Source organism: Notolepis coatsorum (genome assembly GCF_963971535.1).
Source record: "Notolepis coatsorum genome assembly, chromosome: 12".
Taxonomy (NCBI): Eukaryota; Metazoa; Chordata; class Actinopteri; order Aulopiformes; family Paralepididae; genus Notolepis; species Notolepis coatsorum.
This window is the reverse complement of record NC_140176.1, coordinates 3,568,902-3,593,770: the sequence shown is the minus strand read 5'-3', so window position 1 is coordinate 3,593,770 and position 24,869 is coordinate 3,568,902.

Genomic DNA, 24,869 nt, shown 5'->3' with positions numbered 1-24,869 from the left:
CTGTCACATCCCCCCTTGATGCCCTCCCTACCCATCTTCTAAAAGACTCCATGGACATAGTAGGCCCCAGTATTTTGTCTATCATAAACAGCTCTCTGGAATCTGGCTCTGTTCCCTCCTCCCTTAAGCATGCCATGGTTGAGCCCCTCCTAAAAAAACCTAACCTAGACCCTGCTCTTTTCAATAATTACAGGCCCATATCCAAATTACCCTTCCTATCTAAGATTTTAGAAAAGGCTGTCCTGGCACAGCTCCTCCCCTTCCTACATCACAACAACCTCCTAGACAAATTCCAGTCAGGTTTCAGGGCAGGGCACAGCACTGAGACAGCGCTAGTCAAAATTTACAATGACCTGCTTCTCACCATCGACTCAGGTAGCTGTGCCATGCTCCTCCTCCTGGACCTCTCTGCCGCGTTCGACACGGTCGACCACTCCACCCTGGTCGATCGTCTCGAACACAGGCTAGGTATTAGGGGGTCTGCCCTAAACTGGTTCGCATCCTACTTGAGCGGCCGCTCCTTTTCGGTCAGTTTGGGTGGACACTCCTCCCCCACAGCTAGTCTACCGTATGGGGTCCCCCAAGGTTCCATCCTGGCCCCCATACTCTTCTCCATCTACATGCTCCCCCTGGCCGAAATCATCCAGAAACACAACATTTCATATCACTTTTATGCCGATGACTCCCAAATCTACCTTCCCCTCAACCCCTCTGACACAGCTAACCTAGACTCTCTTAAAACCTGTCTTAGGGACATACAAAGCTGGATGGCCCTCAACTTCTTACAGCTAAATGAAAATAAAACGGAGATCATTTTGTTTGGCCCCCCCTCTTCCACCAAAACACTCTCCAACAGCCTAGGACAACTCTCCACCCACCTCAAACCCCACGTCAAGAGCCTGGGTGTAATCTTTGACCCAGAGCTCAAATTCGACCGGCAGGTAAATGCCGTAGTCAAATCATGCTTCTTTCAACTCCGCAACATCAGTAAAATTAAACCAATCCTCTCACCCGTTGACCTGGAAACGGTAGTCAATGCATTCATAACCTCACGCCTTGACTACTGCAATGCCCTCTACACCGGCATCAGTCAGACAGCCATGTCCCGCCTCAAAATGGTCCAGCACTCTGCAGCTAGGTTCCTTACCGGTACCAGAAAGAGAGAGCACATCACACCAGTCCTAGCCTCCCTACACTGGCTCCCAGTCCCATTTAGAATAGACTTTAAAATCCTCCTCCTCACCTTTAAAGCACTATCGGGTGCAGCACCCTTATACATCACCGAACTCATCACCCCCTACGCAGCACCCAGGTCACTAAGATCCTCCAACCAGGCTCGGCTGGTCCTCCCCCGCACCAGACTCAAAAAGAGAGGCGATCGCTCCTTCAAGGCCGTGGCCCCCAAGCTATGGAACCAGCTTCCCCTGGAGATCCGATCTGCCCCCTCACTGGAGACATTTAAGGCCCGTCTAAAAACCCACTTCTATTCCCTGGCCTTCAATAAACCCTGATTCTCCCACACCCTAACTCACACACTCCCATGTAATTTTATCCTGCCCCCTCCCTCTTGTATCTCTTATTATGCTCCTCTGTCCCCTGTGTGCTACTGTACTTTGTGTTCCCCTATTCGTGTGTTGTCTTACTGTCCTACTCTCTGAATGTACTGTCTTGTCCTGCTGTGCCTTTTTATATTTTTGTATTTGTGTATTTTATATTAGGACATTGATTTTAAGCTCTGATTGTACAGCACTTTGGTTGGCTCTTGGGCTTTTAAACATGCTATATAAATAAATTACTTGACTTGACTTGACTTGACTAGGAAATAATCTATTCTAGAGTATGAGGAATGCGGGTGAGAGTAAAACGTGTAGTCTCTTTCCTGTGGGTTCATAACCCTCCAAATATCCACTAGACCCAATTCCTCTATCAGTACACCAACCGCCAGTCTCCCTGCGTTGTCAGCGGTCCTGGGTTGATACGATTTGTCCATTAAGGTGTTTCCAACCAGGTTGAAGTCCCCCCCTATGATTATTTTGCTATTCCCTATTTTCCTGATCACCTCACATACTTCATGGAAAAAGTCTGAGGACGACCCGTTGGGCGCATATATATTAGCTAAGGTAGTCCTCTGTCCCTCTAAATCAGCATCCAGTATAACCCATCTTCCCTCATCATGTGAGAAACTATTGTGCACCTTTACATCTATGTTTTTTCTCACCAATATTGCCACCCCCCTCTTCCTAGAAGAGAACGTACTATAGAATATTTGTCCCACCCAATCCCTCTTAAGCTTGGCCGACTCCTCCTCATCCAGGTGCGATTCCTGAATTAGTGCAATATCCGTCTTTTTTTGTTTCAAGAACGTCAGTATCTTTTTTCTCTTAATGGGATGATGACATCCGTCTATATTCCACGATACTATTTTAATCAGCCCCATATTCCTCGTAATGTATCTCCCCTGTGCAATCCAGGACGTAGTACCTCTATGTCTGGGGCGCAACCTCCAATACTTCTATATCTAGAACCTGAGACTGTGAAGATATATATACAACAGTATAGTACACAATGAAATAAAAAAGAACATATAAAAACATAAATACATTCCCCCCCCCCACATTTACCCAAGCTACGTTCGATAGGACCCCAGATAGAACAATTGTACCGAGGGTGAGATCGATACTCACCCGTGCACCTTGGTCCCCCTCGACTAACAGAGTAATCTATATACAGTGCGATCAATTCAACTGAACTTGTCAAAACGGTAACGTTTTTTTCCCCCCTCTTCCAACAATTAACATTTGTATACCTCTTAGATATATATTGGTACATTGTAACTTCTATGACATAGCCATAATGGACTGTGGTTCATTTCGTTATACTTTTTCTTTATCCATCCGGGATATTTCCCCTCCCACATTTTTAGCATACTCTCCTATTCATTGCCCTCTATTCTCATTTCACATCTTTCTTTTCTTTTTTTTCTTTTTTTTTTGTAATAATTTTTTTGTAATAATTTTTTTCATTTTTTTTTTCATATACATATTGGCATTTTGTGATGTTATTTATTCTATGACGATGCCCCCGTGACTTATCTGTATCCATGCGCTTCATGAACTTTATCTCAATTGTCCGCCTCCGACTGTCCCCGTCTGAATCCCTGTAGTTTCTCCCGGTATCCGTGATGTCCATTGCCCTGCTGTGCGGGGCCTTCAGTCCCCGTCGCCTGCATGTCGTCCCCCGGTCCCCGTTTTCTTCCCACTGTCTGCCAGGTAGACAGCCGCAGTATCTCCTCTTGATCCGGGTCGGTAGTCGGGTTCACCACGGTGATCTTGAATCCACGTTTTGCCATATCCGCCGTCGCCTCCGCTGCGCTCTGGTACAGGCGGGTGCCATCCTCGTAGAATACCCTCATCTTCGCTGGATACGGTGTCTGGAACTTGAGATTCTTCTCCTTCAGTATTCTCTTGGCCTCGGCATATTCTCCTCGCTTCTTCAGTATTTCAGTGGGGAAGTCATGGTCGACATAGAAGCGTTCGTTGTCACATGAGACGTTTTTCTTCTGCCACGTTCGGCGTATTATCTCTTCCTTCATTTTGTAACTCCCAAACTTAACCACGATTGACCGTGGTTTCAGCTGCGGGTTGTTAGGCCTTGGGGCCAATGCCCGGTGTGCTCGTTCGATACGAAGGTCCATCTCATGAGGCAGGCCGAGTGCGTCCTTAAACAGGCCGTCTAGAAATCCATGCATGTCCTTTCCCTCTTTCTCCTCTGGGATACCATACACCCGCAGGTTCTCTCTCCTCGTTCTGCCCTCTTGGTCGAGCAGTTTAGCCTCCATGTCGGCCTGCCTCTGTATCAGTTTCTTGATTAAAACCGTCGCCGCATCAAGCACATTTTCATTTTCTCCGATTCTCCCCTCCGTTTCACCGAGCCTGTCGTTCATTCTGTTCATATCATTCTGATATCTCATGTCTCTTCTGAAGTCTTTGAGCTCCTTGTATATGTTCAACAGCGTGGCCTCTCGTTCACAGTCATCGTCGCCATCTTTTCCTCCCGTTACGTCGTCATTCTCTGCCATTCCGTCGTCCTTTTCAGTTGTAATCGTGTTCGCCCTACGTCTCGTGATAGCCCCTTCTTTCATCCCTATTAAATATATACCCTGGTGTTGTTAATAAATGTTTTCCGGGGCTATATCATTTTGCTGTCGGGGAGCTCGCGAGTTAAGCAGCCATGTTCTTCCGCGGTCAAACCGGACTACCTTGAGACACTTGTTTTAAATTAAACCATTATTTAATTTTTCTGCCTAGGTTACATCTCTAAACTCTTACTGACATAAAGAAATCACTTCCTGTTCCTTATATTACGGGGAGAGGGGGAGGGGCTAATAGGTTAAACCCACAACATTTAGAGATTTCTCACAAATTAATAATATAGCCATACCATTGGTAATATGAACAAAAACTAACGTTACAACTAACCTAAAGTTAGTTTAGGTTTGTGTTAACGTTAGATAATGTACAAAATAAACGTATTTCCGCTGCTATAGACGTCGCTCTTTTATTTTGGAACTCCCCGACCGGAAGTTATTACCCTCGTTATCTGCTTGAGTGCCCGGTTGTTGTTTTGGTTAGCTACAGTAGCAGCATATCAAGACCAGCCATGGGAATACTGTTTTCTAAATTGGGGAGGCTTTTAATCGTCAAAGTAAGAGGATTTTAAGTCATGGTATCCATAAACTTCAATCGGTTCGGATCCTTTGAATGAAATGAGAATGTAAACAAACACAGCGTCACGTTAGAAAGTATCACTGCGATGCGTGAAATCACTGACTGCGCCCCGAGAGGAGTGGTTCAGCAAAAAATAGTTCAGAGTATATTTGCTTAGAAAACGTAATTGTCAAATTCAATTATTTTTTATTTCTCCACGTGGTAAATACACAGGTCACAACATGTTTACAAGAACGTTTGAGTGTATTTCGTGAACGTCAGGGTACAAGTCTGACCCACTTCCAGTGATGAAGCTAAGCTACGCTAACGGAGCGGCTGTTCCCTAAGCTTAATGCATGCACAGAGAAGAAAAGGGTATGTATCTTCTTGTCTAACTCCAGGGAAGATGGCAAATAAGCGAATTTCCCAAAATGTTGGCGTTTTCCTTTAAGCAAATTGTCTGATGATGATGAGGATTTATTATTAGGATTAATGGTTATTATTATGATTATTATTATTATTATTATTATTATAGGCTATTATTGTGCTAGGATTTGTTTTGTTGATGATTTAACCTCTCTTTATGCATGATTTCAATGTAGACATTGACCCTGAGGTCAATCTCTTTAATAATATTGATATAGTGTGCGACTACTATACAGAAGAGCAAGTAAATGGTGAAGTAGATCATGCAAATCGATTTTCAATCATACACTTTAACAGCAGGAGTATGTACAAAAAATTTTCACACAATTTTCTACACAGTTTAGTTTAGTAGCAATTTCTGAGACCTGGATTGCCCGAGAGAAAGAAGAGTTTTTTGAGTTGGATGGGTATGATTTTAGATGTATAAACAGAATCCACAAAGGGGGAGGCGGGACTGCTTTATTCATTGATACAAAACTAAAGTATAAGGTTATTGACCACATGAGTGCTGCTATTGAAGACCTCTGTGAGTACATTACAGTGGAGATTGAAAGGGAAAAGCAGAAAAACATCTTGGTTAGCTGTGTGTATAGAGCGCCTAGTTCAAGCATTGAGAATTTCAGAGAAAAGATGGAAGAGCTACTTACTAACATAGAGCGAAAGGTTACATTCATTTGTGGCGACTTTAATCTTTTAATCTTCAATCTTTTAAACCCAGACAAAAAAACAAATATAGATGATTTTACATTAATCATGCACAGCCTAGGCCTCTTCCCGATAATTAATAAGCCTAGCAGAATAACCTCTCATTCTGCTACTTTGATCGATAACATTTTCACTAATGTTATAAATAATAGAATTGTGTGCGGACTGCTGACAAATGATATAACAGATCACTTACCAGTTTTTGTAATAATAGAAGATAACAATCAGCCAAAGAGGGAATCTCAGAAAATGTGTAATAAAAGGCACCTTTCAGGACTCAATAGGGGCACTCAAAAGGGAACTGGCTCTCCAGCAATGGGTTGAGGTGTTTGAAGCAACTGATGTGGACTCAGCATATGGCTGCTTTCTGAATACATTCATGACTTTATATGATCGTTTCTGTCCTATTGTGCAGCAAAGTAGCCGACGAACTAGGAAGCCAGATAAACCATGGCTAACAAAAGGAATTTCAAATGCCTGTAAAAAGAAGAATACTCTTTATAGAGATTTCATCAAGCATAGAACTAAACAGAAAGAAATCAAATATAAAATATATAAAAATAAATGAACAGATACTATAAGAAAACGTAAAAAGGATTAGTATAATAACTTACTAGAAATTAATAAAAATGATATTAAAGGAACATGGAAAATTATAAACACAATAATTGGAAAATCAAATAACAAACCAGGCTATATTGATAATTTTTTCTGTAAATGGAACGGAAATAACCAACATGCATGAGGTAGTGGAGGAGTTTAAATTTTTTTTTGTAAATGTTGGCCCAGATCTTGCAAGGAAGATCAAGCCTCCACAAGGGGGAGCTATTGCAGAACAATACATTGATAGGAATCCATCCACAATCCTTTTGTATGACGTATCTAATATGGAAATAATTGATATTGTAAACAATCTCAAGAATAAAACATCTACAGATGTGAATGGGATAGACATGTCTCTTATTAAAAAACGAATCAAAGAAATTGTAGCTCCAATTACATATGTAATCTATCTTTTAGGATGGGGACCTTTCCAACTGAAATGAAAACAGCCAGTAATTCCAATACATAAAGCAGGAGAAACATTTTTTTTTACAAATTATAGGCCTGTTTCTTTACTTCCTCAATTTTCTAAAATTCTGGAAAAACTTTTTGTTGCACGTCTGGACAGTTTTCTTGATAAGAATGAGATATTGATTGATAGCCTGTATGGATTCAGAACTAACAGATCCACATCAATGGCTCTCATGCAGGTAGCAGAAGAGTTAACAAATTCAATCGATAATAAACAGTATGCAGTTGGAGTTTTTATTGATCTGAAAAAAGCTTTTGATACCATTGACCATGATATTTGACTCAGAAAACTTGAAAAGTATGGAATTAGAGTGGTAGGGCTCAGTTGGATAAAAAGTTACATAGAAAAAAGGAAACAATGTGTGCAGATGGGGGAGACCAGATCATCCTGCAAAGTGATAACATGTGGGGTACCGCAAGGATCCATTTTAGGACCGAAATTATTTATATTGTATATTAATGATATCATTGATGTTTCTGATCAACTTAAATGTCATTTTTGCAGATGATACCAACATTTTCTGTTCAGGTGCAGACCTTCAACAGTTGCTAACAAATATTACAGGTGAACTGGGGAAGCTGAAATGTTGGCTTCATACTAACAAACTCTCCTTAAATATAAGTAAGTCTAAATGTATTTTGTTTGGTAATAAAAAAAATACATCCGGATACTCAAGTAGATATGCATAGATAATGTTCATCTTGAAAGAGTAAATGAATATACTTTTCATGATAGACCAAAACCTCAGCTGGAAAACTCATATTAACTATGTAAAGAAAAAACCAGCACGTAGCTTAGGTATCTTAAGAAAAACCAGACGCATATTAAATTTGAGATCATTATACACAATTTATTGTACTCTTTTATTACCATATCTAACTTACTGTATAGAAACTTGGGGAAACATATACAAAACGAATCTAAATCCTATTATCATCTTACAGAAAAAGGCAATAAGGGTTGTGAACAATGTTAGTTATCTCCATCCTACAAACAGTTTTTTGAACTAAGGGCATTAAAGTTCCTCAACTTAGTTGACCTTAACACTATGATCGCCGATGACGAGTTAAGACGTCATTCCTAGCCATGCTAATTCTGCCGAAGACGCCGTAACTCGTCTTTGATGTCAATATTTCAAAAATCTGTGACCGAAATCATATTTCCCCTCCGGAGCCCTGAGACACACTGGAAAGCTCCACTCAACTCTCTAGCGGTTCAAGAGCGCCATCTGGTGGCCGATCGGCAGATCGCCAACCGGAAATTAGCCTTTGAACCGGAAGTGCTCATCCATATGTGGTCCGGGCACTCGCTATCGTTAGAGAAACTCCGTCTTGACACAGTGAACACAGATCGGTGCAAATAACTCGAAAAAACAACATGATTTGGACGTATATACTATTATACAACCTGGAAATGGATCGGGCATTTCTCCATCCCATAATAGAAAAAATTCTGTTCCACGCTCATCTGCCAGCGGCGCGAGGAAGCCACGGTGAGTTTCAACATTATTTTCTAACGTCTTCTATACTAACTGATCTGATGAAAATATGACCCACACTAGATGAATGGTATAACGTTGCCCACGGAATTATAAACGCCCCCTCGCCCATCCGGTCAACATCAGATGATACGTAGTAACTTCTAGAACCACGTCCAGTTGAAATGTTTTATCTTGCGCCGATTGCTATCAAACTGTATTTCATCATCAATATAATGCATTTGGAGCTATAAATCACGTTCTGGAGAAAGCTGCAGAAAACGATAAAAAACATACTTATACTTTAGACCATATTTTAGTATGAATATGTGAATGAAAAGGTTTAACGTTGCTACACCCTGAACAATACATATTGAATGGGCCATAATAATGGCAATAGAATTTAAAAAGTTATAGCCCTGCAAAGAAGGGGAACTTCTCCATAGACAAATAGAGCTGGCGAGGGATGGTAAATTATGAATTTAACCCATGGCGATCAAAGTGTTAAAACAGCAGATCGTTTTTAAAGCTAGAATTGTTTTAGTCTTCCTGGGGTCCACATAGAAAGACAACAGAAAACACAAAACATAACAACATGAGATACATATGACAATCACAATTAACAATGATAATCTAAAAACAGTAAAACATTGTAGACATCATTATCAACATCAGAATATTTTGCTCACATATTTAAGTAGTGCATTCTCAGCTGACCTAGTAAAATAAGAATGAACCTGACTGCATCTGACAATTTGTTTGTATAAGAAAACAGGTTGAGACGAAAAGACAGTGTTCCTGAAAAATGTAACTGTGTTGAAAACCAGCCTATTCTCTAGAAGTTATCAACTGCCATGTAACTTACACATTTTGTTTAAAGAACGAGAGGTGACGTATAATTTAAGAAGAACACTCAATTTGAAACAGCCTAGAGCTCGAACCAGACTTAAAAGTATGTCTGTGTCAGTTAAAGGAGTGAAATAGCCGCGACACGGCCGACCCGGGTTCGACTCCCGAACCCGTCGTTATTTGCCGAATGTCTTCCCCCCACTCTGTCTCCCATTCCTCATCTGTCTCTCCCTACTGGACTGCTCAGTAGAAATAAAGCGATAAAACGCAAAAAAAAAGATTGTAAAAAAAAAAAAAAAAAAAAGGGTTCTAGAATCTTATAGTAAAATTTAACCTACAATCTGTTTTTCTCTACCATGAAACTCTGGTATTGCAGATGAATTTTTGATTTTCCTATGTTGGCTTCTTATGTTCTTTTCAGGAACGGTTTTTGTTGATTTATTTTTTTGTTTGTTATATTTTGAAAACTAACTTTTTTGAATTAGTTTTTTGAATTAGGGGTAGGTTGCTCTATAAGCCTTCGGCTTCAAACCTATCCTTTTAGTTTATTTATTTGTAAACATTCTAAATAAAATAATTCATTCATTCATATCTCCCGGGCCTTTCTGTGTGGAGTTTGCATGTTCTCCCCGTGCTCGCAAGGGTTTCCCCTCCAGATAAGATAAACCCAAAGGAAAAACATGCAGAACAGATCTCTAACGCTGTCGCGTCCCTGACGAAGACGGACAGGAGCACTTGGATTGGTCCCCGGGCGCGGCCCACACCACAGCCCATGTCTGCTCCCGGCTGCCCTTGGGGGGGAAGGACGACGGGATGGGAAAAGTGCAGAGAGACATTTCATCAGTGCATGTGTGTGTGAGTGTTCCTGTGTGTCGCCCATCTCGCATGTGTGTGTTCTTCTTCTAAAAAAGTACATGGGGTTTCTATTTAATATACTGCAAACTGTGTTTGGGGACCTGTTCTCTTTATTATTTTCAAGTCTACTTTCAGCTTAAACAGAACAACTAAATGGTTTATTTCCTGTATGAGGTCTAGTGTGTTTCTTCAGATCTCCCTTGCTACTGAACCCTTTCCCACAAACTGAACAGCTAAATGGTTTCTCTCCAGTATGAGTTTTCATGTGGCACTTCAGATTTGCCTTCACACTGAACCCTTTCCCACAAACTGAACAGCTAAATGGTTTCTCTCCAGTATGAGTTTTCATGTGGCACTTCAGATTTGCCTTCACACTGAACCCTTTCCCACAAACTGAACAGCTAAAAGGTTTCTCTCCAGTATGTGTTCTCATGTGTTTCTTCAGATTTGTCTGCAGACTGAACCCTTTCCCACAAACTGAACAGCTAAAAGGTTTCTCTCCAGTATGAGTCCTCATGTGTGTCTTCAGATTTGTTTGCCGATTGAACCCTTTCTCACAAACTGAACAACTAAAAGGTTTCTCTCCAGTGTGAGTTATCATGTGTTTCTTCAGATCTCCCTTCCTACTGAACCCTTTCCCACAAACTGAACAGCTAAATGGTTTATCATGAGTTAACATGTGTTTCTTCAGTTGTGCCTTCATACTGAACCCTTTCTCACAAACTGAACAGCTAAATGGTTTCTCTCCAGTATGAGTTTTCATGTGGCACTTCAGATTTGCCTTCACACTGAACCCTTTCCCACAAACTGAACAGCTAAATGGTTTCTCTCCAGTATGAGTTAACATGTGTGCCTTCAGATGTGCCTTCATACTGAACCCTTTCCCACAAACTGAACAGCTAAAAGGTTTCTCTCCAGTATGAGTTATCATGTGTGTCTTCAGAAGTGTTTGCTGACTGAACCCTTCCCCACAAACTGAACAGCTAAAAGGTTTCTCTCCAGTATGAGTTATCATGTGTGGCTTCAGATCTCCCTTCGCACTGAACCCTTTCCCACAAACTGAACAGCTAAATGGTTTCTCTCCAGTATGTGTTATCATGTGTTTATTCAGATGTGCCTTTGTACTGAACCCTTTCCCACAAACTGAACAGCTAAATGGTTTCTCTCCAGTATGTGTTATCATATGTGTCTTCAGAAGTGTTTGCTGACTGAACCCTTTCCCACAAACTGAACAGCTAAATGGTTTCTCTCCAGTATGTGTTCTCATATGTCTCTTCAGATCTCCCTTCATACTGAACCCTTTCCCACAAACTGAACAGCTAAATGGTTTCTCTCCAGTATGTGTTATCATATGTCTCTTCAGATCTCCCTTCGCACTGAACCCTTTCCCACAAACTGAACAGCTAAATGGTTTCTCTCCAGTATGTGTTATCATGTGTTTCTTCAGATCTCCCTTCGCACTGAACCCTTTCCCACAAACTGAACAACTAAATGGTTTCACTCCGGTATGTGTTTTTACGTGCATCATCAGATCTCTCTTCTTGCTGAACCCAGGCCTGTTAGACAACGTTTGTATTTTCTGTGTCTTCTTTTGTTTTACTGCCATCAAACCTGGACCTCCACTCTCCTTCCATTCATCACGGTCATCAGTCTCAGCTCCAGAACTGTCATCACCTTCATCAGTCTCAGCTCCAGAACTGTCATCATCACCGTCATCAGTCTCAGTTAGAGAACAGTCTGAAGAGAGAGGCTGGCTATCTCTAGTTGGTTCTAAATCACCAGCTGGATCTAAGTTACTGGTTAGTTCTGCTACTCCACAGTCCTCTCCTTCAGGTTCTGTTTTCATGTGTTCAGTTGAGGTGCTGGGTAAAGAGGAAGCTTCTCTGTTTTTCTCCCTCTGGGTTTGAAGAGGCTGGAAGGACAGAGCGTTCTCTTGACCATCTTCACATTTCACTGGGTCTACTGTGATCTTGGAGAGATCAGCTTCTTCCAGCCCTTGATCTAGTTCATCTTTAATCTGCTCTGGGTCCCGGTTTTGGCTGAGTTGTGAGGACAGAGTGTTCTCACCTTCATTTTCACATTTCATAGGTTGTAGGGTCATCTTGGAGCCATCAGCCTCCTCTAGATCTTGACACAGTTCCTCCTGTTCCTCTTTAATCTGGAGGGGCTCTGTGTCCTGGGTTTGGCTGAGCTGTGAGGACTGAGGTTTCTCTTCATCATGTTCACTCTTCACAGAGACAGGAAGCTCCTCTCCCTCCTGACTGATCCACAGTTCCTCCTGTTCCTCTTTCATCTGTAGGAGCTCTGGCTCCTCCTGGACCAGACTGGGGCTCCTCTCCTGCTGCTCAGGGGGAACCTCCTCTTCACAGACAGGGAGCTGTGGGGGGTCTGGAGGGAGGAATAATAATAATATGAATAACAAACAAAGATGCAGTAGATAACTTTTCACTATTAAGTGAAACTCTGCAACTGAAAGTAGAAACACAATCGATCAATTATTGTTTGGCTACAAAACCAGAAAATCTCAATCATGCCTCATCACGCTGTCAATCACAACTTGGAGGTTGATCAGATGTTGTCAGGAGGTGAAAATGTAAACAAACAGAGTGAGACTTGAGGTTCTCCAAACTAAACAAGGTAACTATGGATAGCTGAAATACTTATGGATTGTTAGCTTGACCAATTACCTTTTTTACTTGAGTTGGGGCAACTGTTGTAATTCCTACACTGTTCACCGGATTTAGATGTAATTAAAGCTGGAAGTCTGCACTTGAAGCACACCTGTATTTCATTTCAAGTCCATTATGGTGTTGTACAGAGCCAGAATTAGTAAAATTGTGTCAATGTCCAAATAATTATGGACCGACTGTATAAAGTCAGAATATAAGCCCCAGGGGTGAATGGAGTCCCCCACCGGGTTTATAAAAGTGCACCTGATGTACTCAGATTCTTGTGGAGGTTATTGAGAGTAGTATGGGATAAACAGGTTATACCAAAAGCTTGGGTTAGAGCAGAAGGAATCCTAATCCCCAAGGAGAAAGAGTCCTCACTGTTAAGCCAGTTTCTGACTATATCCCTCCTGAATGTAGAAGGTAGTGCTGTCCCCGACTAAGGATTTGGATAGTCGACTATGATTAGCCAAAATTTGCCATTAGTCGACTATTAGTTGACTAAAAAAAAGTATATTTTTTATTTTTTTTATCATTCCATTTGGGCTGTGGGGGTGCTTAATGGCTGAAGGAGACGACTGAAGGCTTCTTGTCCTCTGCAAAAGCATGCAATTGGTCCACTGATGGATACATCTTGATATTTGTCTAGTCTAGTGCAGGGCTGTACAGTGCGACATATATATCGCACATGCTACAGCAACAGCGGTCTGTGCGATGAATGGATTTACTTCAGTAGCACTGGTGCGATAGGCATTCGGTTCATATAGATACTCTTATTTTGAAAATCCTGTAGCAGGTCTCATTTCTGCCCAAGCGCAGCTCCAGCTATAATAACTAGGCTCCGACAGCTAGCAACGCTCAGTTCGTTTCGATACTCTTATTTTGAAAATTCTCCCTCTGTGTGTGTGTGCGTTTGAAATTATTGAATTATGTTACATTGACAAGACGACGAGCACATTTTCAGTCAATGGTAACGTAATAGATGGGCTTAAAGGTGGTGTAGTGGTTAACACTGTCGCCTCACAGCAAGAAGGTCCAGGGTTCGATTCCCGCTTGGGGACCAGGTTTCCGCGATGCCAGGTACCCAGGTGGCAGGGTTAGAAATTAACGGGGGCTTGGGGCATAATGCCCTTGAAAATGGACAAAATGCCCTCGAAAATCAGTTAAGGGGGGCACATAATGCCCCCGACAGTTTACTAATTATATATATATATTTATCCGGTAATGGAGCGTCCGTGTATCGTACGGTTCAGATGACACGCAAATAAAATAAATCATTTGGCGGAGCCGGGAGAGGTGAGCACTGGCTGCAGCAGCAGCAGCAGCAGCACTGCAGCCATGCAGGTGCTACTCAGTTTGTGTACGAATGGCAAGCACAATCTAAATCAATCTTCATTACGACTTTAAAAACAGCCATTAACATTACATAGGCCTACACACATCTTGCCATAGCGTTAGCAGTTTGTACAATACAACGCACGTTTTAACTATGGTAGCACTAGCCCCAGCTAATACAGTCAATGAAATGTTATTGTAGCCACTAGCTAGCAGAGGAGGGAATGAGAGTCTGAGAGGCGGGGTGTTTAAAGACAATGATAGGTAGGGATGCCCCGATCGATCGGCCACAGATCATTATCGGCCGATAATCATTATAAATATGCGATCGGGGAATTCCGATAATTATTCATATTCGCCGATCACAGAAACCGATCGATGACGTGGAAAGGATGAGCCAATTCTCCGCCGACCGCTCGAAAAACACGAGGCAGTGTCCATTGTCTCACCTGTAAACATGTCGGTGGTGTGGAACTATTTCACGGTGTCTGAGACTGATGTAACAATTGCCATCTGCAACGTATGCCAGAATAAAATACCTCGTGGGGGAAACATTGTCAAGAGTTTCAACACAACGAATTTAATTCGACATTTGAAGACTCAGCACTTAGCGGAGCATGGAGAATTCATCGAGGCGAGTAAAAAAAAAATAAATAAAAAGGCAGCTGAGCCTCCACCGAAGCGCCCGCTGACGCAGACCACCATGGTAAGCACATCTGCGCAGTGGGACTCAGAAGGCCAAGGCAATCACACGCAAAGTCATGGAATTCATAGGGCTCGACGACCAGCCATTAAGTGTAGTCGAAAACACAGGATTCCGACGGCTACTCGCTCACATTGAGCCGCGCTACACTGTCCCGGGGCGCACGTATTTTACAGATGTTGCCCTACCAGAGCTCTACCAGGCAGTGTTTGCGCACGTGGACAGCCTTATGAAAGAAGACGTGTCTTCAATCAGCTTTACGAGTGACATTTGGAGCTCTGATGTCAGCCCCATGTCAAGGCTGAGTTTGACAGCTCAGTGGGTTCGACGCAGAGTTCCAACTGCGTAAAGCTGTCCTGCATTCACAGGAGTTTTCAGGCTCCCACACCGCTGCAGCGCTGGCAACAGCCTTTGAGAATATGTTCGAAACGTGGAATATTCCAAGAGAAAAGATCCACGTCATACTGAGAGATAACGCCCGCAACATGATCAAATGCATGACAGACGCGGGACTACCACATTTGGGGTGTATGGCCCCACACGCTTCAGCTGGCTGTCCACGATGGAGTGCTGTCACAGCGGAGCATAATTGACATCACAGCTACAGGGAGACGCATCGTGGGCCACTTCAAGCACTCCTGCCTGGCTTATTCTAGATTGCAGACGCAACTCGGCCAGCCTATCAAAAGGTTGCAGCAGGATGTCGGCACCAGATGGAACAGCACGTATTATATGCTCCAAAGTCTCCTTGGGCAAAAACGGGCACTGGGTGCTTATGCAGCGGACTTCGAACTACCCGCTATATTCACTGCCAACCAGTGGGGACTGATCGAAAACATGCCGTCCTCCATTCTGGCACCGTTTGAAGAAGAGCTCACCGAGGAAATCAGTTCATCATCCGCATCTGTCGCCGATGTCGTACCTTCCGTGACGCTTTAAAACGTTTCCTGGGCAGAGCTGTCGCATCAGATCATGGCGTGAAGTAGGGGTGGACGGTATAAACGGTATACGGTATAAACGGTATACGGTATAAACGGTATTAATTTGCTCTACGGTATGGATTTTGACTATACCGTGTAACCGGTAGAGCAGCTCTAAAAATAGCAATGACGTCATGTAACCACAGCGCGACTATTTCAATCGCATTTGCCCCTAAAAATAGATAGAATTAGTCTCATAGATAATAGATATGTGCGAACTGGAAAAAGTTATTTAGGAGGCTTCGCGCAGTGGGCGTGTCAACACGCAATTGTTATTTCATAATAAACACATATCACCGCGGCGCACAGCAAGTTTCAATTTCAGTTCCTGGCATTTTTAACCAGTGGAGAAAGGTAAGAGATCTTACCTATCGTTTTTCTTATATGAATTATTCTACGTTAATAAAACATACCTGGTGATCAACTACAGTTTGCTGTAAACATTACGATATGTGTGTAGTGTTATGATAACGACGGCAGCAGCGGGAGCCGGGAGGACGGCAGCAGCAGTGGATTTGCGAATAGCATGCAGCTGCAGAGCCGCAGAGCCAGCGGCTCTTTCAGGTCTGGTCACAGGCCCGTCAAACAGCGCCCCCCCCACCCAACGGCTGAATTGCCAATGGCTGAAATGAATGACCTGAAAGAGCCCCTGGCTCTGCGGCTCTGCAGCTACCTATGCTTCTAGCAAAATCCAGCCCCGCTGTTTGCAATGGGAGCAGGAGTCTCGACTCGGGACTTATTTTATTTGGAATATAATGACTTTATACGCAAAAGTAGCCTAGTTTTAAGTTAAAATATTATAAATCTACATGCCTTGAGGATGTCATTCTTTATATAGCCTGCCTATCAGGCAAAAAAAATTATTCTAACAGAAACACTGATACCGTGATATATACCGTTACCGTCTATGCTTCAAATTATACCGTGATATAAATGTTAGACCATACCGTCCACCCCTAGCGTGAAGACGACAGAAGCCACACTGCTGGAAGCTGTAACCCTCAGATTCGCAGACATCGAAACAGAGCCCCTCTACAGTTTGGCAACCATCATAGACCCAAGGTGACATTAACAACATCTGAATCTGAATCTGAATCACAAATGTTCTAGAATGTTTGATCATACTGTGACATCACAAATGTTCTAGAATGTTTGATCATACTGTGACATCACAAATGTTCTAGAATGTCCTATTATGACAATTATTAATCTATTTTAGATTAGCCTTACAAACATTTATTTCTATTATTTATTATTATTTATTATTATCATATTATTAACTATGACAGTCTTATGCTGCATCGTATAAAAGAACGAACGCCATGCTAAATTAATGTGATGTTTTCTTTGTTTTAAATAAAAGATACAAGGACCGATTTTATTCTGAAGAGCTCAAGGCACAGACACGGGGACTGCTTTTGCGTCTGCTGGCCTTACAGACAGACAGGCCCCGACCCAGCACCCGGAGCCAGCGACACAGGCGAGCCAGCCGAGAAGGTGCCACGAGCAGGTTCCTTGTCGTCTATGTTTGGCGAAATTATGGCTGAAGAAACCCCCCAGCAGCAGGCCAACGACGATAGCGCGGCTGCGTCACAGAACAGCTGAATCTTTACCTGGCAGAGCCACCCATCTCTCGGAGTGCACAGCCACTGGCGTACTGGAAAGCAAACAGGGATCGCTTCCCTGCCCTCGCCACTGTGGCAAGAGCGTGCCTCTCTGCGCCCGGCACTAGTGTGGATAGTGAGCGCTTGTTCAGCGCTGCATCCAACATCGTGGAGGAACACAGGAACAGGATTACGTCCGAAAAGGCAGAGATGCTCCTCTTTATTAAAAACAATCTGCCAATGATGCTTAATAAATAACACGCCATAGGCATTTAGTCTATAGGCTAAGGTCTCTTTCGGGCCTTGTTTTAGAAGCCTATAGCCCCCAGGCATATTGCCTTTTGCACTGTTTTAGCCTATTAACGCAAATTGTTTTTGCAGCCAGTTATATTATATTTATATATGTGTAATTGTTGCAGTTGCTTAATATTATTATTATTATTATTATTATTATTATTATTATTATTATTATTATTATTATTATTATTATTATTATTATTATTATTATTATTATACTAATTAAAAACAAATGTTCATCTAATTAAATTCTCTGCGTATTATTTATTAATGCTTCAATTCATTCAGAAACGTTGCAGCAAACAATCCATATGTGCATTTGTTTACATAATGATAACGAAAATAACATATCATTGAGGGAGGGACAAATGGAAACTTAGCCTAATGCTTCACCCTGTTAGTAAGTTGAACTCGCTCTGACTGGGGACGCTGAGGGCAGCTGAATTGACCAAAGCAGTATATACACACAGACAGTGGAGCTGTTTGCAGATAGCGAGCATTTTGACTTGTTGCGTGGTGGCGATGTCTCGCAGATAATACAACTACAAGTACAATTATATAATATATATATTTTATAAAAAAAAAAATAATAATAATAATAATAAAAAAAAATTATATAATTTTTTTTTAATCAATAAAAAATTATCTGTATCGGATCGGTATCGGCCGATATGGCTCAAGACGATCGGTGATCGGTATCGGTGGCAAAAAACGTGATCGGGGCATCCCTAATGATAGGCATTTATTCAACATCCAAGAAGGCGAACATACAACTGTGTTTTACTAACTCCAACCGGGACTATTGCCGCTTTCCTGCTGCTTGTTGATGTTATGATCTCCTCCTAACGTTACCGGAGCTGAAGGTGCCACACGCTAAAATGTCCGTGGGGACCCGGCGCCAAACCCATAGATAGTTCCAACTCAACGAATTACGTAATCCACCACAGTTGCACTCAATATTTAAATAATGTTAGTCTAAATAAATGTAGAGATACATAATAATTTCAAGCAGAAAACGAATCTTTCCATTAAGAACTGACAATCAGGGAATTTAAACATGGTTGACATTGTTTTTTTGTGTTTATATTATAGAAAGGAAAGTCTAGTGCTGGCTGAGCATATTGTTTAGATTTGAGTGTCATTATTTTTTTAATAAAAATTAACGTATATCGAACCGAACCGAAAACCGTGATACGAACCGAACCGTCCATTTTGTGAACCGTCCCACACCTACCGTTTATCATAAAAATTCAGTGCCCCCGAAATACAAAAAAAAGCCCCCGAAAATCAATTAGGGGGGGCAAAAAAAGCCCTTGAAATTTTTTTTTTATTTCTAACACTGCCAGGTGGGGTATCTCCCGGGCCTTTCTGTGTGGAGTTTGCATGTTCTCCGCGTGCTCGCAAGGGTCCCCCCCCCCCCCCCGATAAGAGAAACCCAATGGAAAAACATGCACAACAACAGATCGCTAACGCTGTCGCGTCCGTGACGAAGACGGGCAGGAGCACTTGGATGGTCCCCGGGCGTGGGCCACGCCACAGCCCTCGTCTGCTCCCGGCTGCCCTTGGGGGGGAAGGACGATGGGATGGGTTAGGCGCATCAGCGATCCTACAAAAAACAATGCATGCGTGTGTGTGTCCCGGTGTGTGTGCTAAACTAACCGCTGTGTGCCGCTAACATTGAGAGTCGTCTGCATGCCAATTAAAGACCTCTGCGACAGGTCCTGCATTATTATTAAAGGTCCACTTGTTAACTTTTTGGGCAATTTTACACAATTCCTGAGAGTCTATGGAACACATCTGTAAGTTGTTTTTCAATTAAATTCATTGTTTTGTATTTTTAATCAAGTACTTTGGTACACCACTTTCTGCCCTTCCAACGAACAAGATATTTTTGGCTGGGCTCCGCCCATACTCGCAATGACACCCACCTGCACTATAGCCTAGCTAAGAGATGGCAGATACGCTAGCACGGAGGAACACTGCAAACACTACAGTAAAATCATAACGTTAATACACTATTGACACAGACAGAAAATATTAGCCAAATTAGAAAAGGGAATAACCTTTACCACTATCGCAAATAATCTCTCTGTTCATGCGCACGTTCTCCTTGCCTTTCCTGACACTAGTCCGAAGTGCATCATAGTTGTAGACGTTTGGTAATGAATGTATGAACGAGGTCCTACTGCTAATTAACTAATTACGACTTATGTACTTACTGATTCGATACCTTCTTTCGGGTCCCGGAGACTTGGTACAGGCTAGCTCCCTTCTTTAGCAACAGCCAGGAAATCACCCCAGCATTATAAAGTCCTTGATTCTCAATGCAGTCTTTGCAAAAATCCAAAAAATGAACTTGGCCCATTGCTTCCGGAGCACGATCATTAGGAAACGAGTGCACGGACGTATTCGCTGGTTGGCAGCCAGGAACAGCACATGTCCTGCTCATCATTTTAACGTTATGCTAACTTACTCTAATCACTGTTCAGTTGATTGTGGGCGGTGGCTACAACCACAGTAGCGGCTCAGTATGCAGATATTAGCTTAACACTTTCAATGCCAACGATGAGATATCTTGTTTGTTCATGCCGACCGTTCATTGCCAACGACGAAAGATCTCGTTTTTTTTTATTAGCGATTTGAATTCATATTTCATCAATCTAGCCTCACGTTAGTGCTGCAAACTCTCTCTGAGCTCCATTGGGAAAATACCGCCCCCTATTGTCTCTCCCTGTGGTACTGCACTGGATTGAATGAAATACATGGGGGGAAAGAAATCCTGCTTCCTCATTTTACTTCTCAGACAAGTCACCCGAGACAATTGGATTCATTGCCGAGCCCCAGAACAGCGTGGAATACATATTTCCAGTACCCAGCGTTGGATCAATAAACGCGATCGATATTTGGAATGGCGATCAGGAATTGGAATAATCTTTTTGGAGAACATCTGATCTGAGGTAAGGAATCTATTTTACCAGTCTTAGGATAATCAGACAGCTGTCAGAGGACGAGTGACAGTGACAGGGGCTACTTGAATTTGGAAAAATGCCTCCTAAAAAAAACATGGGGGACGACATCGAGGAACTCAAAAACACTCTCGAATTCCTCGCAAAAGACATTGCCGAAATTAAGCAACAGCAGAAAGAAATCATGGGTTTGGTTGAGGAAGTGAAGGCCCTCAAAACGCAAAACGCTGAAAAGGATAAAGTAATCGACCAGCTGGAAAACCGAGTTGCCGACCTCGAGCAATACTCGAGAATGAATGACATCATTATCTCCGGCCTGGACATTAAACCCCGGTCGTACTCACAGGCGGTGAAAGGTGGGGAAGGAAGGGATCTCAACACTCAGGAGTACGTTTCTGCAGAGGAACAGGTGGCGGAATTCCTCCTAACTAAAGGAATCACTCTGGATACCAATGGTGTGGAGGCTTGCCACCCATTACCTCGCAGCCTCAAAACGAATACACCTGCAGTAATAATCCGTTTCATCAACCGAAAAGCTAAAATAGCCCTGCTAAAACAAGGACCCAAACTACATGGAACGAGCGTGTATCTAAATGAACACCTCACAAAAAAGAATGGTGACATCGCAAGAAAGGCCCGTCTACTCCGCTACCAAAAGAAGATCCAATCAACGTGGACCTCAAACTGCAAGATCTTCATCAAATTAAACGGCACGCCAGACAACGCAAAAGTTTTGGTCATCAGAAATGTGGAAGAGCTTGACAAATTCCAATGACACCGTACAACCGTGAAAATGGTAGGATCAACGTCCTTCTATCCTCTGGAATGCCAAAAATGTTTCTTGCGTACTGCAGACTTGTTTTTCTCAACATCCTTCTTTTCTCTGAAATAACCAAAATGACTCTTGCGTGGAATCTTGACTTTTTTATGGAAAAGAGGAACATTATACCATCACTTGGGCACCGCGAAAGGGCGACTAGATGCGGGAGGGAGAGCATGAGTGCGCGGCAGGGAAGAATATTCTTGTGTTACATTTATAGAACGCCTGGTTCTTATACCGTTACATTTCTAAATACCATAGGTCATATTTACTCAATGATATGTGAAAGAATTTCCCTTTATTATGGGCTTCTTTGGCTTGAGTGATGATGATGATGGAGATAATGTCCATCGCTGCCGTCTTGATGGTGGAAATATCACCTGCAAGCAATATGACCCTGAGCATCTCGATTGTTTCAATACCGAAAACACCCTTTCACTATTGCACCTCAATATTAGAAGCCTCTGTAAACACCATACTGACCTTGTATCATTACTTTCTATTTCTGGCTGTAAATTTGATATAATTGGTTGCAGTGAAACTTGGCTAAATGACAGGTCGTTCACCGATATTCTCAATCTTGATGGCTATACTTTCTTCCATAAAAACAGAATTGGGAAAATAGGTGGAGGAGTGTGTCTTTACGTGAATACCAGTATACAAGCAAATGTTTGTGACATGGTTGACGGCTCTGATTCTCTCTTCATTGATATAAATGGAAAAAATGGGAAAAACTTCACTGTTGGAGTAATATATCGCCCCCCAGACACAAACTTGGATGTCTTTAGGAACAAGTTAGAGGAAACCCTTCATTCATTAAACATAAAAAACAACAACTGTATTCTAATGGGAGATTTTAACATAGACATCTCCAAGGATGATTCTATAAAAAATTATTTCATTAATACACTGCACTCTTCCTCCTTCTTCACAACTATAAACATATTCACTAGAATAACACACTCATCCAAGTCTACCATTGATAACATCATCACCAACATCCAAAACACCAAGCTGGAGTCGGGAGTGATCCTAACTGACATAACTGATCACTTCCCTGTCATGTTGTCTCTAAATCTTGCCAGTGAACTTGCACCCCCTGCTTGTAAGACAACAATTAAAGTAATAAATGACAGAACCCTGCAGCAACTATATGGAAGCCTGGAGACCAAAGGGTGGAAAAATGTATATGATGCCTCTGATCCTGATACTGCATATGATAGTCTGATATTGGAAATAACAGACTCCATCCATAACACCATTCCTGAGAAGACTGTCATGAGCACTAAAAATGACCAGAACCCCTGGCTTACAAAGGGCATCTTAACATCCATTAAACACAAAAATAAACTCTACAAACATTATCTTAAGACGCCTAGTATAAATAATAGAAACAAATACAATCTATATAGAAATAAACTCACTCATCTAATAAGGAAAAGCAAATGTGATCATTATACTGATCAGGTAATAGCATCACAGGGTGATTCAAAAAGGACATGGTCAGTTCTAAATAAAGTACTAAACAGGGACAAAAAAGCATCAGTGCTCCCTGACCCTGCAAACATGTCTCAGCAGGATCTCTCTGATAAATTCAATACCTACTTTGCATCCATTGGTGAAGACCTAGCGAATAAAATTAGCCATCCCGGGGGTGTGTCTTTTAAACAGTATTTATCAGGTAACTATATTAACTCCTTTTTCATGAAACCAACTGACCATGATGAACTATTCAACATTATCATGAAGATGAAGGACACTCGCACAGCCGGTGCTGATGGAATATGCAGCAAAATCCTAATAGCCATTAGGGGTGGGAATCACCAGTTTCATCATGATACGATACGATATCGATTCTTTGGACAACGATACGATATTTGCCGATATCACAAAGTCTCACGATACAATACGATATGTTAGATTCGGGTGCCTGCGATCGATATGAGATGATATCATATGCCCATTTAACACAATCAGTTATGAGACTCGCCACAGGATTTTCAAAATAAGAGTATCGATATGAATCGATCTTATTACATCGCATCGATCCGATTCGATCGTTGATAATTACATCGATGTATCGATCTGGATCGATGTATCGTCCCACCCCTAATAGCCATAGCCAATATTATAGTCAGACCACTCGCTCACTGTATTAATTTGTCCTTACTACATGGTGTGGTGCCAAAAAACATCAAAATTGGGAGAATAATACCTATATATAAATCAGGTGACAAAAATAGTATTAATAATTACCGTCCAATATCCGTATTACCAGCTCTATCCAAAGTCTATGAGAGAGTTGTGTACAATAGATTAAGCGAATACACCACCAAGCTAGATATACTCACCAATTCACAATACGGCTTCAGGAAAAAAAGAACTACAAACATGGCAATATTAGACCTAATAGAAAAAATACATGATGCCATTGATCAGGGTGATTGTGGGGTGGGCGTTTTCCTGGATCTATCAAAGGCTTTTGACACCATTGACTTCACCATTCTACTTGGGAAACTACACCATTATGGCATAAGGGGTCTGGCTCTCAACTGGTTCAGTAGCTATTTACATGGTAGGCAACAGTACGTCGATATAAAAAAATCACAAATCAATAAAAATGGACATCAAATATGGGGTCCCCCAGGGGTCAATTCTAGGGCCTCTACTATTTATTCTCTATATAAATGACTTTGTCAACTCATCTGAACTTCTGCACAAAGTTATATTCGCTGATGACACTAATTTGTTTCTGTCACATAAAAATCCACTCGAGCTACAAGATCTACTCAATACAGAACTACAAAAAGTAGACACCTGGTTCAAATGCAACAAGTTATCACTAAATCTCAGCAAAACAAATTTCATTATCTTCCACTCAAATCGGATGCACACACATCACATGTGCATAAAAATAAATGGAAAGGAGCTGTCAAGAGTGGCGTCCACAAAATTCCTGGGGGTCATCATCGATGAGTCACTCAACTTCAAATGCCACATAAAATACCTACAAACAAAACTGTCCAAATATGTTGGCTTATTCTGCAAAATACGTCATTTTCTTCCCTTGCCTGCCCTTCTCACTTTATACATGTTGAGATATATGTTCTCATATGTTGAAAATGGGATCATATGTTATGGTTGTTAATATGTTTTGTAGTGAGTAGCCTAGACGTTCATAGGCATGTGTTGTATTGGAAATGTGGTGCAACTCTATTCTAAGTATTGTGTTTTGTTCTTGTTGCAGTACGTAAAGACATGACGGCATGACGCAGTGGCGGGAAGCCGAGCACGTATATCTAGCTGTCAGCTGTCATCGGTCGGCTGTCAGTGCGCACAGGGGTGAAAGGGGTGTGTCACAGCTGGGAATGTTTGGGGTGTTTGTAATGGAGGAGAAGTTTG